General features: G+C 44.9%; 1 protein-coding gene across 1 annotated transcript in view; it reads right to left on the bottom strand.

Moving 5' to 3' along the window:
* The window catches only part of jade2 (jade family PHD finger 2), a 246411-nt gene that overhangs the window by 202387 nt on the left and 26882 nt on the right, over positions 1 to 17142 (bottom strand).

Here is a 17142-nt window from a genome sequence, read left to right as displayed (position 1 = left end):
TAATTCGTTGCCACACAGCTCAGTTACGAAGCAGCAGAAAAGGCCCTGAGACAATGGAATACCCCCCCCCCCCTCCACTGTGTTGATTGCAATTCAAAGAAATGAGAAATGATGAGTGGCAGTTTGTTTTATTCTGACGCTGCACCACGCCAGACACGACTAACTATACGCGAACGGAGAATGTCAGAACATGACTGAGAGAGACATCAAGAGGAATGACAGATAGCGTATGAGGCGGAGAGAGAGAGAGAGAGAGAGAGAGAGAGAGAGAGAGAGAGAGAGACAGAGAGGATCGAGTTAAACTCCTACATCATCAGGGGGGGAGAGGTGGCTCAACGGAAGGAAGCTTGTCATTTCGGATGACTGGAGGATGTGTCGTTTATGAGGTATTGTGTCTGTACATTCATTTATTTGTTTCTTTTTCAGCACGCCTCCGTCGAGGGGCCGCTTCACACAGCAGATATACACACGCCAGGATTGCTCTGTTCTTGTCTTGAACAACGTCCTGGTTTTCTACTGCCTGGACAGACACTTGAATTCACTCATTTCCCAGATGACTCCAAATAACAAAAACAACACGTTAGAGGAGCCAGACTTGTGCATGTGTGTGCTGTGCACGTGCGTGCGTGCATGCGTGCTCACTGACAAATAACTTCACTGGAAGTATGAAACTCACTGGGAAGACAGACAGAGAGAGAGAGAGAGAGAGAGAGAGAGAGAGAGAGAGAGAGGGAAATTGATAAGAGAGACTGAGGTGGAAAGAAAGATAAGACAGAATGGTAGATAGATAGATATGCAGGCGGACAGAATTTTCAACAGTTGGAAAAAGTAGCAACAAAAACAAAGTCAGGAGAAAAGATGGACAGAGGAGTGGAGTATTCATCGGGGGGAGAGAAACGGTGAGATTTAAAGAAACAAAAGGAGAAGAGAGAAACGGTGAGAATAAAGAACGAACCAAAAAGGAAGGCAAAGGGCAAAAAGGAAAAAGGAAAAGTGCTATGCGTATGGGTGACTTATAAGAGCCAGGAGGAGCCCCTACAACGGCGAGGCCCGAGGAGAGAAGAGGAGGCTGCTCACGGTCCTTCGTATGGTGGAGGGACTGCAGATTTATGCGGCCATAAAACAGGGCTTTTCCCTCTTATATGGGGCTCTTCCTGTACGCTCTGCTCACACTTAACTCTCCTGACATTTAGACCCGCCAGAGACACGCTATGCTATACTCCCGTTTCTCCTCTCTCACCCCCCCTCTCTCTCTCTCTCTCTCTCTCTCTCTCTAACCCCCCCCCTCCCTCCCTCCCTCAATCTTTCGCTTGCTCTTTTCTCACTTCTTCCTCTCCTCTCTCTCTACCATGTCTTGGCGGTCTCACATTGACAGGGGTGTATACTGTATGTAATGTACTGTATGTAGGCTACAGAGAGGGACTAAGTATACGTACATCATTCACTTCCTCTGGGTCTCCCCCCCCCCCCCTCTCTCTCTCTTCACTTCCCTCACTTTCTCTCTATCTGCGCTTCATCCTCACACACTCTTTCTTCCTCTCCCTTCCTCTCTTGATTGTCCCCATCTATGGAGTGGGGTTAAGTGCATCATTGACTTTGCCTGCCTCCCCCCCTCCCTCCCTCCCTCCCTCCCTCCCTTCCTCCCTCCCTCCCTCTCTCTCTTCCATCCTTTATACTTTGTCTCTCTCTCTCTGTTTGTCTATACCTTCACTGGCATGTCTCTCTGCTTAAAGAGAGAGGAGTTAAGTACATCATTGACTTCTGCCGTCCATACCAATCTGTCTGTTAGCGTGACAGTTTGTGCCTGGAACCTTTCATGTCTCTACTGTACGCATCTCTGGGTTGCTTCTAGGACGTCTCCCGGGGCGACCCACTTATGACCACTTACAGTACGATGGCCCACTTAAGAGAGAGAGAGAGTGTGTGTGTGTGTGCGCGTGCTAGACAGCCTAGTTAAATGTATTTTCATTGGCCAATTAACCGAAGGAAAATGTGAATAACAAAAAGCCAGTCGACCGGTAATAATGTTGTGACTTTTGTGAAAGTCACTTCTTTTCTGGCGTTTTTTGGGGGAAACAAACAACCCGGTTTCAAGAATGACATGTTTGCACAAAATGTCGTGTGGTTTTTAGGTTTTGACGGGGGTTTCAAAGGTCTTTGTAAATGCGTTGGTGTGATGGTTTCGCAACATGGGCTGTGTACTGTGGGATGATGAAAGTTTGAAACCTGGTCTACAAGAAGGTTGGAGTAAAGACTCTGTCCGCCTGTGTGTATGAGGCCGGACTGAGCTGTGTGTTAATGAGCTACACCTGATCTTGGTTGGTTGAGTTGCTTTGCTCTAGATGAAACAGAATATACAACCTAAAAAAAAAAGCTCACAGCACTTGTAAACATAGACTGACACCACATAAGACAGGAACGCCCAAAAACGTCACATCCGGTTTTAGTCCAGGGTAAGAATTTTCTATGGCTGCCAATGCAACTTATTCCAATCCTTAATCACATACGGACAAACATCTATGCCGATAATAACTAACTTGCGGAGGTAACGTGCCTTGTCCACGGGCAACAGATCTTTCAACGTATGTCATTGCAAATACTTTTAATAATCGCTACTCTGCGCAATATTGTTTTGGAAATGCCGCAAATTGCATTGCAGTGAACGAGAGCAAATCACAACTTACCCTGGGGGTGGTGACTCCGCCCTGAATACGCGTTGTGGTGTCAGTGTATATACACTAACAAACTCAAACCATTGCACTACAAAAATGAAGCACAGCGTTAAGTTTATACAGGGGCCACGGAAGTCTTGCACGCCTCAGCTGTAATCAGTTGTCAGCTGATTGTATCAATCAGCCTAGCTTCTCATTTCTCGTTCACATCTCAGCTGATCATTACGTCACACACTTCCATACTTCCAAACACGCCTCATTCCCTCAACGAGGCAGTCCGTTTAAATACGGCTCCCGCATTGCTTCCATTGCATCACAGACACTGCTGCTGCTGCTGCTGGCAAAGCTTCCCTCCACCACCCCAGCCTCCACCTTTTGATCAGCGTCTGGCATAGACTCAAGAGTCTGGCATACGCTCAAATACTTGTGTCTGTGTGAGTGAGTTAATCTCATTAACTGCCTTGATATGTGCCTGTTCTTGTATAAACCCACGGGGGGGGGGGTTCGCGAACGTTCCCTGATTTTGCTTAGCATGCTGCTTTCGACAAAATTCGGAGAATATCTCCCAGAGCAGGAGCCTATATAACATCAAGTTTAACTGTATTCCATGTGTTGCAGACAGTAAATGGTAAATCTACGTCGATGTGAGCGTCTCCTGTCTAGACTTAAGTAACAGCACATCTGTAACAGAACATGGAGATCCTCAGTTTAGGTCTCGTCGCATTCTTGAGCCAACAATTCAATATTTGTGGTGTCCGCTGCAGTATACTAGGGCTGTCAGAACGAATTTCATAATATGAAAGAAATTCGAATATTAAAAAATATATATATATTCGAAAGCTAAAATTGCCATTCGAATGGAGCTTTTATCATTTATTAATTCTATTTAATATTTTTATTTTGTTTTATGTTATATTATCCGCTCACTAAATGTATTGAGTAACGAATCTACCGCTGTGAAATCTCCCATCTGCACGCACGCACACACGGTCACACGCGCGCCTCGTCACCTCCTCCCTCCTCTGCACGCATGCACACACGCAGTCGCACAGCGCGCTGCAACTAAGAAGAATCACTCGCATGTTTTATTAGTACCGTCGAGTCTGTCGCATATTGTGGACAGTTTGAAAATGCGGGTCCTACGTGCATTAAACCATTAACGTTGGTCCGGCTGGTTTCATTTTGTCCTACGCGATTACGTGAATCAGCATGGCTGCGCCTGCAGTAGGCTATTACCAAAACAAACACATGGTAGGCTACTTTTGTGTTGCACATGGAAAGCAACTGAAAACGACCATGGATATATTAAAGACAGTTCCCCTGTGCTGCTGTGCACAGCGGAGATAATGCAAAACTCCAGGTACGAACCAAAACACTGACTGTCTGAAGCTGATCATCCACGACTATATCTCCAGACTAGTCCTGCAGTCCCGCAATGAAGGAAAGACAATCTCGCCTCTCACTATAGTCCACTACAATGCCATTCTAGCGTTAAAACCTACATTTATGTGTTATTCAACAATTACTTTAGCGCAAAATATAGGCATCTCTATATATCTTCATTGCTATTTACTAATGATGGCCTGTTCATCGTGACAGCATTCCGTTTAAAAAGAAAAAAGAAAAAGTTCATGATTCCTGACTAGCCTACTCACTACTCAGACTATACTGTATCAGAAGTATACAACGTTCACTGTAAAATGCATTTGCACTATAGACAGACAACAATCTTACCGTGCTGAGTGCACTGTGCTCAATAAAACAACAGTTTAAACGCTATTTTGTGCCGAAAACCATTATTACATGTTCTGAAAGTACTGCTTTGTCGTTTGGAAGGGGGGGCCCTCTAGTGGACAGAACGTGCATCGTCAAAACCTTGTTATTCTGTGTATTATTATAGGCTAAATATGAGCTAAAATACAATGTAAATATTCGAATATATTCGGAAAATTACAAATAATTAAGCAATGAAATTCGAATTGGATTATAGAGGTGAACTGACAGCCCTACAGTATACTGTAGGAGTCCAATGCAAAACGACCTGATAATCCAGGTTCAAAGATAATGTTTTAAATAGGGTTTTTGCTCTTGTTAAGTTTGGTCTCCTATTAACTTAAATTAGTCAAATAATGGATTGTTGGCTCAGGAATGGAAACACATCTCCATGGATTCATTGGCGAGTAACGGTCATTTATGGTGTGAAGTGTTCCTTACACCCATTAAAACCCTACCGGGAAAAAGCATCTGTGTGGTACACTTTAAAGATATTGACAAATCTTTAAAGTGTGCTTAAAACTACTGATTTAGAAGGCATTTGTAGAATCGGCCACAGGTTAATGGGTTAAAGAGTTTATTTCTCCAAGGGCAAAGTCGGTATAGCGCTGTCGCCTCACAGCTAGAATGTCCCGGGTTCGATTCCCGCGGCCCGGGGGATGCTGCAGGTGGCGTGGGCGTGGGGTTGGCGAAAGGGCATTTCTGTGGAAATTTTCATGTTCTCCCCATGACCCTGACAGAAAACAAACGGTAATCCTGGTCTCTATACTGCCTCCCCCTGGTCAGCCTGATGGAGGGGAAAGGAAACCGGTTGGAGTATCGTGTTTAATTCCACGTGATACATCCTACTGGGGAAACTCCCCCCGGTCAGGTGAAAAGAAGCGGCCTGCTCACTCCTGGTGCATTGAAGGAAACATGAGCTCAGTGTTGGGTCTCTCCCCAGGTTGGCAGAGGGAGAGTATATAGCGCCCGCTTAGGCAAATGACACCAGCTGAAAAAAATGCGTTATGAAAATTAACCGTGGGATGACTTTTTTTTTTTTAAGTTAATAAATAAGGGGGCGGGGGGGGGGGGGGGGGTCGTTTCAAACCTGTTATGACAGGAGACTTGTCATAAACATGCTGTAGTGTATAAGACAAAGATGAAGCCATTTCAAACCCATTGTTCTGTGCCACAAAGCAACATAAGGGAAACATTAGAATACAAAGAAAGGATTTCTACGGATTTGACTCTCAAGTGGTTCTGGGGAGTACCCATCCGAATCTGAAGTGTTGCTTTTTAAACCTGAATTGGCTGCGCTCTGACAGCGCCGTAGCCGTCAAACAATAAACCTAAATGGTGACCTGCAACCTTTCCCGTAATGCCATGCTTTGATCATGGGTTTTGTCCGTGCAGTGTGTGTGGGTATAAAAAAACCGCAAACAAAACAACAAAAGCCAAAACGCTTGAGTAATTGAGATGCTTCTACTATCTGGCTATATAGCTTGCGGCCAGCAGCGAACATTTGGTATCCATTAGGAACCAGTGACAATGCTAACAAGGCATTTCTTGGTTAACTGAGAAACTCCGGATAAACATTTCCATGTAAGCCGTTTCCCATGCAGTTTTATTTAGTGGTGGTGGTTGAGAGAGAGAGAGGGGGTTATTTTGGTCTCCATTCCTTGTACCGTCCATGTTTCAAACCCCAGTTTTCGGTCAAGATCATCTAAACGCTTCTCATTTGCCTCCTTTATTCATATAAACATCTAAATGCAAAAGAACTGACCATATACTTTTTTGGGGGTTTCTAGGAAACACACTCCTGCAGCAGTCAGTGCTTTTCTTGCTGTGCTTTTCAGATTAGGAACCAAAATGCCACGGCGCAGGAAAATCTAAACGCTACTACATTGAAATGGTACGTTTTTCTAGTGGCATCCGGGTGGCGCAGCTTAGGGTAAAATGTTGCCGTCCACCACTTAAGACGAGAAGCTAGACTCCTCTGCGGTGCATTCGACCCCAGTCCAACTGATCGTGTTCGAGGGTGGGAATGCCGTCAGGGGACGGTCGGGAACATCTGTCCCTGCACTATAGTAGTCTTGTGTATAGCCAGACAAATATCCACAATCTCCGAATGCTTTATAGAGAGAGTCTGGAACTATACAACTCCCGAAATCTGAGTAAGGAAGCTGCCATTTTCGTTCACAAAATAATATTAAGAAATATCTTTAGAGCTTTTGTTTTTCATTTCCATTTAAGCAGCAGGCTGTATTATGCTTTATATTTGACTCATGAATCATGATACAGCTTCCGTTGCTCCAGCATTCTGGAGACTATACGTCCTACAGGGTAGTGGGCAGGGCGCCGGTTTAGCAAAGAAAACAACTGCGGTATAGGACAGCATGTTCCTCAACACGCGTTACTCGGTGGCGCGCCATGAGCGCTATGAGCTTGTAGATCTGCTATTTTTCAATAGCTAAAGCATAACACATAATGCTATAACACCAAAAGGGGTTCCCACCCAGAATGGGTTAATCCAGAGCGATTTACAATAAGTAAGAACAAAAAGCATGGCAATACTGTATCACACATACATAAAAAGTAGTTATCATGACAGATGCGTAAGCTAAGAACGTAACAGTGGAATATCTATATAATGAAACTATACATATAACTATACAGTACATATAAACAGGTGTAAAGGTGCCACGCGGCTGGCTACTACACGTGTTATCGGAAGAGACGCTTTATCTACACACTCCGTAAGACTGACTGTAGGGTGACATGGAATAACGTCGACTATACATGTGGACAAAAAGAGAAAATGGAGAGAAAATACATTTTCTGACTGGGGGGGGATGGCTCCTGCGATTAACCCATTTAAACCTGACGTCGAAATTAAAAATATTTTCTGAAAAAAATGTTTCTATGTCAGTCGTTCTCAAACATATTCATGTCAAGGAACCCCAAATATATATGACATTGGCCGCCGACCCCCATCTGAAAATATGTAGTTCCAGGGACCCTCTCGGTAGCAAAGATTTGAGTTAGAAACTCGCTCTGAAAGAACGTATATTCAAAGATTTCAGGCACATTTTCACGATAAAAAAAATAAATAGCAGACCTACAAGCTCGTAGAGCTTGTAGATCTGCTATTTTCCAATAGCTAAAGCATAACATAATGTTTAAAACACGAGAAGGGGTTAAGGTATTTTGGGGGCAGGGGAAACGCTATTATTGCTTAAGTGAAAAAGCGGAGTAATCGGAAATGTCACAGTATCCTTTTATAACATCAGCAGCTCTTTACATCCAAGAAGGATCAATCCAGACAGGAGTGTCTCAGATTGTCATCTCCCTGACTGCCAAGAAAGTGTCTGAGAGACTCTCTCTCTCTCTCCATCTCAATCTGCGTCTGTCTCCCTTGTCCTACAGTATACATAGTCATATTTATGAGTTTCCATAAATGAATGCCCCCCAATGCCCCCATGGCTATTATTTCACATTGTCGTAATAAAAGTGCCACGCAGATGTATAGCTTTAATAGCCGATCTACAAGCAATCTGCAGTTTTTGCTATTTTACCCGAGGCAGACAAATAAAAAATAAAAAAACTCTGTAGCTATCAGTGGTGCTCAAACTTGTCCCTTTTGGACGCCCCCGAAATCTCCATATATGGGCATAAAAGGGGACACAGACAGACAGATGGGTGGAGCGGTTACTCTGGGGTGTTGGGTATTGTCGTTAGTGACTCTGTGCTCTACAGCCGTTCACCGGTCTAGTTTAAGAACTAATTAGCCAATGAAAAGTATTTAGTGACGAGAGCGTATATGACTACACAGGTTAATGTTATTGTTTCCCATATCCTGAAACAAGTAACGGTTCTGAACAACGGTGCAGGTTTCTGCCTGACAGCGACTTAGTTTATATAACTACTAACGTATCTCTCATCTCTCTCTCTCTCTCTCTCTCTCTCCCACTCAGTGCCGTGTTGTGTGTGCAACACACACACAGTCACACACACACACACACACACACACACACGCTTGTGCATGCACACGCGCACACATGCACATATACACGCAACCCCCAGCCAGACATACAAACCTCTTCTCCCCCAGCCAGTGAATCAAAGCTCATCTAGATTGAGATATTTCATAGACTCCAGAGAGAGTGTAAGTGTACGGGGGAGAGAGAGAGAGAGAGAGAGAGAGAGGGAGAGAGAGAGAGAGAGAGAGAGAGAGAGAGAGTCAGTCCAAGGATAGTGATAGTCTGTCTGGGTGCCAAACGCCTCTAGCAGATGGAGTATAAGAATGCCATTTCCTTCTCATGAGGAGTAGAAATCATGGCCCAGGTCTCGCACGCCTAAACTATATATATAATGTATAGTATATGGACTGTAATGTGCATCTTTATGGATCAATAGCGTCGTCCTATATATTTAATCATGCTCTACTGTACCATAAAAGTGCTATATATCACATCATGTTATCATCATCATCATCATCACCACCACCATCATCATTATTATTATTAATATTGCACAGAGCGTGCAAGTACTGCGATCAGCTGGGTATGTATGTATGCATGTCGGTGTCCTCCACCAGCCAATAAGGGACCACCGTTCTTGGCGATATAATTAAGGTTTAACGTTTCAAGGTTGGTATAAGGTCAATAACGGGTCTAAAAGGTTTAGACCAGCAGTTATAATAGACATTAGTTTAGTAAGTAGCACTCAAAGTGGTGAGGATTTAGACCAGCAGTTGTACCAGGCAGTAGACACTGTACCTCTGTAGCTTATATAGGGACTCTATAGGGACTCAGAGCAGCAGTCGTACCCAGACAGACAGCAGAGAGCTCTAGGACTCAGAGCAGTAGTCGTACCCAGACAGCAGAGAGCTCTATAGGACTCAGAGCAGCAGTCGTACCCAGACAGACAGCAGAGAGCTCTAGGACTCAGAGCAGCAGTCGTATACCCAGACAGACAGCAGAGAGCTCTAGGACTCAGAGCAGCAGTCGTACCCAGACAGACAGCAGAGAGCTCTAGGACTCAGAGCAGCAGTCGTACCCAGACAGCAGAGAGCTCTAGGACTCAGAGCAGCAGTCGTACCCAGACAGTAGAGAGCTCTAGGACTCAGAGCAGCAGTCGTACCCAGACAGACAGCAGAGAGCTCTAGGACTCAGAGCAGCAGTCGTACCCAGACAGAGAGCTCTAGGACTCAGAGCAGCAGTCGTACCCAGACAGAGAGCTCTATAGGGACTCAGAGCAGCAGTCGTATACCCAGACAGAGAGCTCTAGGACTCAGAGCAGCAGTCGTACCCAGACAGACAGCAGAAAGCTCTAGGACTCAGAGCAGCAGTCGTATACCCAGACAGACAGCAGAGAGCTCTAGGACTCAGAGTAGCAGTCGTACCCAGACAGACAGCAGAGAGCTCTAGGACTCAGAGCAGCAGTCGTACCCAGACAGACAGCAGAAAGCTCTAGGACTCAGAGCAGCAGTCGTACCCAGACAGACAGCAGAGAGCTCTAGGACTCAGAGTAGCAGTCGTACCCAGACAGACAGCAGAGAGCTCTAGGACTCAGAGCAGCAGTCGTACCCAGACAGTAGAGAGCTCTAGGACTCAGAGCAGCAGTCGTACCCAGACAGACAGCAGAGAGCTGAGCAGCAGTCACAAAATTTGAAAATATGATCTATGTTGACACAACAATATCGTATTGATATACTTTTTTTCCCCGCCAGACTATAGGCCTATGTAGTCTTCTCATATGACCATAATGTATATGGATATAATATTGATATTGTACAGCCCTACTACAAAACCACTGATCAATATAAATGCAAATATAGTTATCAAGATCGTTCAAGAGTTCAGTTATGATGGCCGCGGGGCAAGAATATGTCAAAGAAAATGAAACCTTGCAAAATATATATACCTTTGTTTTGGTAATGTAAAATCCTCAGTGTTACGTTGAGTAACGACTTACCAAGTTCCATTTGGTTACATGTATATACTGCGTGTGTGCGTGCGTGTGTGCGTGCGCGAGAGAGAGAGAGAGAGAGAGAGAGAGGAACATCAGTCAAAGAGGGATATACTGAAAGATGATGGCAGACAGAAATATGAGAGTCGGAGAGATAAACAGAGACAGACTGAATTACAGCACTAAAGATAGAGACACAAAGAGACAGAGACACACAGACACACACACAGGGAGAGACAACGGTATAGAGACAGACGCACGCGTGCACACACACACACACACACACACACACAGGGACACAAAGTGATGTCAGATTAAACAGAAAAGACTTAGAGAAAGTGGGAAAGTGAGGAAAAGGGAAGTTTACTCTTCCCTATATACGGAGGAAAACACTGATCACCCCCCCACACACACACACACACACACACACACAAATATACATGTGTAGCTACACGCCCTTGCATAGTGCACACACAAAAATGCACACGCAAAAACATACACAAGCATACACGCACAAACACACACACAATTGCGTAAGCATGCACATACACACAAGCACACACACCGGAGTCGTTGGCATGGTGTCCACTGCTTCGTAGCCAAGCTGGATTACATTACAGAGCTATGTGACTTTGACTGTGGCCTCCTTTTCACGCATGGCTCATATCAACCACTGACAAATGAATGGCAGCTGCCCGGCTGCAGGAACGAATACCGCAGGGGTCCAGTTTGATACACGTTCCTTTTATGAGGTATGAGTGGGGGTTTTGTTTTTTGTGTGTTTTGTGTTTTTTTTTGTATTTTCTGTTTTCATTCAAGCGTCTCTCCCGGCGGCGTTCAGCTGCCAGGCAGCCTGCAGTTCGCCCTGGACATACAGTTTAACCCATTCTGACCTGAGATCAGATTCTAAAACGCACAGATGAATGGTGGTTCTTTAAATGCATTTTTGTGACCTGAGATAAGATTCTAAAAAAATTCTTAAATCCTGACAGTTTAAAAATAAATAGCAGACCTATACAAGCTCGTAGCGCGCCACTCGGTGGCGCGCTATGAGCTTGTAGATCTGCTATTTTTAAAAAGCTAAAGCATAACGTAACGCTAACACCAAAACGGGTTCCCGCGCCCAGAATGGGTTAAACACCTGGACGAGAACCTGGGCCACCGAGCGCCTATACCTACCTATACCTACCTACCGCTCAGCCAAAGGGGAATACCTCCCCCCACCCCCCACCCCCCCGGCCCAGGGAGATATTAGGTTTCTGGGCTTCAAGACCTTTTTTTTTTTTGCTACACCAACAACAAAGCAAAGCAGCCTGATGTGTTCCACAGGCTCGCTCTATAGCACAGACCTAAATCATCACTTTTTTTTAGGACACACGATCGAGATAGCATTTTTTACTTTGAGAGTTATATACCATCTCACCCCAGTATACACGACTAAAGAAAGAAAGTTGTCGGCTTAGATTAGGGGTTTAAAAAAGGGGAAAAAATAATTATATTAAAGGACCACTTCACCATTTTCAACCTACCTTCATATCCTCACTAATAATCATGATAAAATGGCACGATTACTTTCTACTCAGTCCGTGTCTCATAGGAGGGCTGTGGGCAGTTTAGAAACCGTCTTCCAGTGACATCATCATTAGGCAGATTGTTTTTTAAACAAGATTTCTTTACAAAAATGTTTAGATTTTCATTATCGTGAGAACGATGCGGCTTCCATTTTCGCATTGCAACTTTTCAGGACTAGTAAGCCTGCATGAAGATAGGTTGAAAAGTGGTGAAGTGGTCCTTTAATGGTTTTGTGCTGCTGCTGGCCAGAGTAATCCAGTAAGAGAGTGGCAACACTAGCATCGACTCCTATCGTAACAATGGAATGCAGAAGTGCCTCATTCTATCTCAATGGGATAGTTCCAGTGTTTGGAACTATAGCCCATAGGGCGCCCGCATTGCGGCGAGATCAAAGCGTGTCGCCACTCTCTTACTATTCCACTCGGCTGCTGATCGAACCCTTTAAGACTTATAGGCCATAGTAGGCCATAGTTCTCATTTTTTATTGACCCTTTACACGAGAACGCACACTTTATGAAAACGCTATGATGTCGCTATAGGTGGCGGTAACGGGCTGCCAAATACACCAGTCACCCACGTTACAAGAAGAAGAACCAGGTAGCCCCGTCCCGTCCCGCAACCCTATCGGGGTTTTGCTTCCAGAACACAACGTGGTTGTGGCCGTCGCTCGCTGCCTGCTTTCTACCGACAGGTGACAGACAGGCTGACATGGACACAGCCCAGAGCATGTAGGCAGAGCGCGCCACGGGATGGTTATATATTTTATAATACATTAGGCTACATAAACGCTGCTGCCTGCCACCCATGGGTGGGACTTGACAAAGGGTGAATTACAATGTATTCATTCTTTAATGACTATACGTGGGTCCACTCCTTTTTTTTCCTTCTATGCCAAATCTCGGACGACAACAGCAAACGTTCTTCGCGATTTCAGAGATGTTAGATGTTAGTTTTTCTTAGGTTAAATGACTTCAAAATACATTTACGGGGTCTGCATTCTTGCAACCCATTTGGGGAAACCGCCCTACATGAAAACCCTGCTAAAAAAAAAAAAGACGGCTTTTTCTGGCTTTTAGATGAGCCCAACCGGAGATCAATGGCTGCACTGCATCGCTCCAGGGACTGATGAATTGGCACAGACATCACTACTCCATCGCTCACGAGCTCCCAGGAAGGCTCTGTGCCGAGACGCGTAAGCGTTTTTCTGTCGTGATGTGCGCCAAATCAAAAAGTGAAATGTGAGTGTTTTGTCCTCCCTGACCTGGAATATGAGATGTGCTACCTTTTTTCTTTTTCTGTTTTTTTCTTTTTTTGGGGTGGGGGGGGGGGGGGGGGGGGGGGAGTAGTTATGATCACTACTTTAGGAAATGCATCCACTGTGCATTTGCACTGCCAGTATTAGCGTGATTTTGATTAGTACAAAATGCCAAAGCAAAACAATAGCCAGTGTGAGCAGAATGTATCACAGAGTCAAAGTATCCACCTGCCGAAATCCATCAGCAAAGTGAGCCAACATTTTCATTTCATTTAATTTAATTTCAAGAGCACACAAGAGTCCAGGTCGGAATTGGGAATGCATTATTTGGTCGTTTTCCTGCTCCCAAATGGCAGAGATCTCTCATTTCAGAGGTAAAAATGTTCATTTACTCAGATCATTAGGTTTGGGGGGGGGGGGGGGGGACACTGTGCTAAAAGAAAAACGGTTTGAGAACGGTCCATCAACTCCTCTGCTTGTGGGACAGCTGACGCATTTTTAAAAACTTGCACATATAGCAGATCTACAAGCTCGCAAAACACGTCGCACCATGATGCGTTGTGAGCTTGTAGATATCGGCTATCTTCGGCCATTTGTCGTATACGGCTAATCGCGGCAGGGCTTAAGTGTATAGTTTGCGACCGTTGCTCGTGTTACCTCATATGGGCCAGTGAGAGGTGACTGCCAATCAGCTGCCACCTGGGATTGGCAAGCTGGCACACACCCTGCTACTGGAGGTCTGACCGCCTGGCGCGCACACACAGAAATGCACGCATGCACGCACGCACGCACGCATGCAAACACACACACAAATGCATGCATGCACACACACACACCCATTTAAACATATATGCCTTGATCTGACACCAACACTGACAGTTACTGTTGTTGTTATTTTTCTCTCTCTCTCCACGCACGCACGCACGCACGCACGCGCGCACGCGTGCACAGAGGATGTGATCCAGACCAGGGCTGGTTATTGAAGTGGTAAAGTCTGGGGTTGATCACGGTGCAAACTGACAGGAAAAGCCTTCAACACTCACTCCGTTCACAGTGGATAGTGGACACAGCGACCGCGGCGCACTATGGGGGGGGAAGAGGGCAGCGCGTTGTATCGTCCCGTTTCGCCTGTATTATTCGCCCTGACACGAGTCTCTTAACCCATTCTGACCCGAGATCAGATTCATACGAGGTTTCCACTGGACACACACTGGTCCGATTAACCCATTCTGACCCGAGATCAGATTCTAAAAATGTCAGTCGTTCTTCGATTTTTCAAAGATAGCAGACCTACAAGCTCGTAGCGCGCCACTCGGTGGCGCGCTATGAGCTTGTAGATCTGCTATTTTTCAATAGCTAAAGCATAACATAGTGCCAACACCAAAATGGGTTCACGCGCAGAATGGGTTAACTGTTTGATTTCTATTTCTCCTTGCTCTGCCTGCACGCATGCACACACACACACACACACACAGCATCACAGGCAATATAAACACTAATTAGGGATGGGGGGGGGGGCGGGTACGCCCCTAATAAATCACTCATCGATGCAGGACTCATTAACCGAAATCTATTGGCATCATTTAAAATGATGATGACATACTGTAATCGTATAACTGTTTCTTGTACAATACTGCTATATGCTCTATAGCTGTGCTCTTTCAGGCCCGTCGCAATTAATCGCCTAATCATGATTGATAGAGATGATCACCGTCGCTTTTTGCATAATCGTCATAATAGAGATTAGATCGCCTCATATAAGAACTGTGTTTGAAAAATAAACACGTCACCCCGGGCCGTTTCACTCACATGGATATTAAGAATCAACTGACTGGGAGAAAACGCTAATGTCACTGCTTTGCATTAGTCATGCAAATTTTTCCTAATAGAAATGTAACGTATAGCCTGCTGCTTGCTTATCACTAATGGAAATGCTCAAAATAAAATGTAAAGACATTTTGAAAAACATAATTTATATCTTTGTGAACGGAAATGACAAACAGATGACAGCTTCCGTTGCCGCAGCTGTCGAAGATGTGCAGTTCCAGACTCGTGGAATAGTTGTCTGGGCTACGCAAGCCCATCGGTGTGTCGCGAAGCGATGCCTGGCCTGTTTATCCCATTCTGACCCGAGATCAGATTCATACGAGGTTTCCACTGGACACACACTACTGGTCTGATGAACCCATTCTGACCTGAGATCAGATTCAAAAAATGTCAGTCGTTCTTCGATTTTTAAAAAATAGCAGACCTACAAGCTCGTAGCGCGCCACCGAGTGGCGCGCTACGAGCTTGTAGATCTGCACCAAAATGGGTTCCCGCCCAGAATGGGTTAAACACAATATACAGTCCAGCTAAGCTTCACTTTCCAATTCGAAAGGGCTTGGCTTTTCTCAGAAACCGTAGCCGATAAAAAAAAAAAGAAAAGAAAAGACAACCAGGAAACCACGAGGCAAGTGGAAAACACCTTTAAAAAAAGACAAGGGACTGTTTATGTTTATTCGAACGCCGCCTAGTAAACTCTCGTCTGTCTGTCTGCTGCAACACAGCCCCAATGATGCAGATTTGTTCGTAGAGAGAGAGAACATCTTTTCGCTGTCGGATTGAGTTTTGTAACGTAAACGCCGAAGACATTCGCACACTTTCGCAGTAGCAGTCGGAACGTTGTGACAAGTGAGACTTATAAGGCATGCTGGGAGAGCCAAGACGCCCGGGGAGCGAATTAATTGGCTGAGTAATGACATAGCGGAGGAGAGGGCTGTGCCTTCCACGACTGACTGACTGACTGACTGAATGCAATAGCCTATTCTCCCCCGACATGTGAAAACAGGCCTTGGGAAACGTGGCGTTATCACTCGCCACTCTAAACAACACACCAAACTCACAGGTGTCAGAGCGAGGAGAAAAGTCAGTGTCAGCTGCATTGGACAGATACGGACAATATACCAACACTGTACAATGTGTGTATTCATGTTTGCTGCTGCTGGACACCGTCTTAGCAACAATTTCCCACAGCATCTCTCTTAGTCACAGGAATGTATGAAGCTCGGGCCCGGGCGCGATATTTGATCATAATAAAGATTTCGCCCCCCTAAAAAGCTCATATGAAGCAGGAAAGGATTCTGTAGCTTGGATTCATGCAGTAGTTATAGGTCACATCAATTGAATGTCAATGAATATTTAATAGAACGAGGCTTTATTCTCCTATCTTTTATTCTTTTTTATCAATATTGAATAGCACGGCGTTTCATACCAAACATATTATTTGGGGGGCTTTTAACCCATTCTGAACGGGAACCCATTTTGGTGTTATAGCATCATGTTATGCTTTAGCTATTGAAAAATAGCCGATCTACAAGCTCGTAGCGCGCCACCGAGTGGCGCGCTACGAGCTTGTAGGTCTGCTATTTTTGAAAAATCGAAGAACGACTGACATTTTTAGAATCTGATCTCAGGTCAGAATGGGTTCATCAGACCAGTGTGTGTCCAGTGGAAAACCTCGTATGAATCTGATCTCAGGTCAGAATGGGTTAAGGGAAACCCACTTCTTGAAATTGATGAAAATGAGATTGAAGGGACTCTATAGCCCAGAGGTTTTTCATAGTATTTCATGTCACGGACGACGACTAAATTGACTTTCATTAGGCACACACAGATCCAAACCATTTCAAATTATTCCGTCCGGGAGGAACCCTGACATGAAAAGATGGGTTTGGTTTAAATTAAATTATCTTGAAATGTCAGAGCTTAATACACACAGTGTTTGACACTGAAGCAGCACTGTTGGAATAGTGACACTCATACTTTTTTTTTGGTACCGCAATAATTCCAAGTGAATTAAATTATATATTGAAATAAAACGATTCCCTGTCATCCCTCGAGGGTCCCTGGGGGGGGGGGGTCCACTTTGACAACCAC

The sequence above is a fragment of the Protomyctophum bolini genome (genome assembly GCF_963924005.1).
Source record: "Protomyctophum bolini genome assembly, chromosome: 13".
NCBI lineage: Eukaryota > Metazoa > Chordata > Actinopteri > Myctophiformes > Myctophidae > Protomyctophum > Protomyctophum bolini.
Note: the sequence above shows the minus strand (reverse complement) of the source record. Positions and strands in the feature narration are given on the sequence as shown.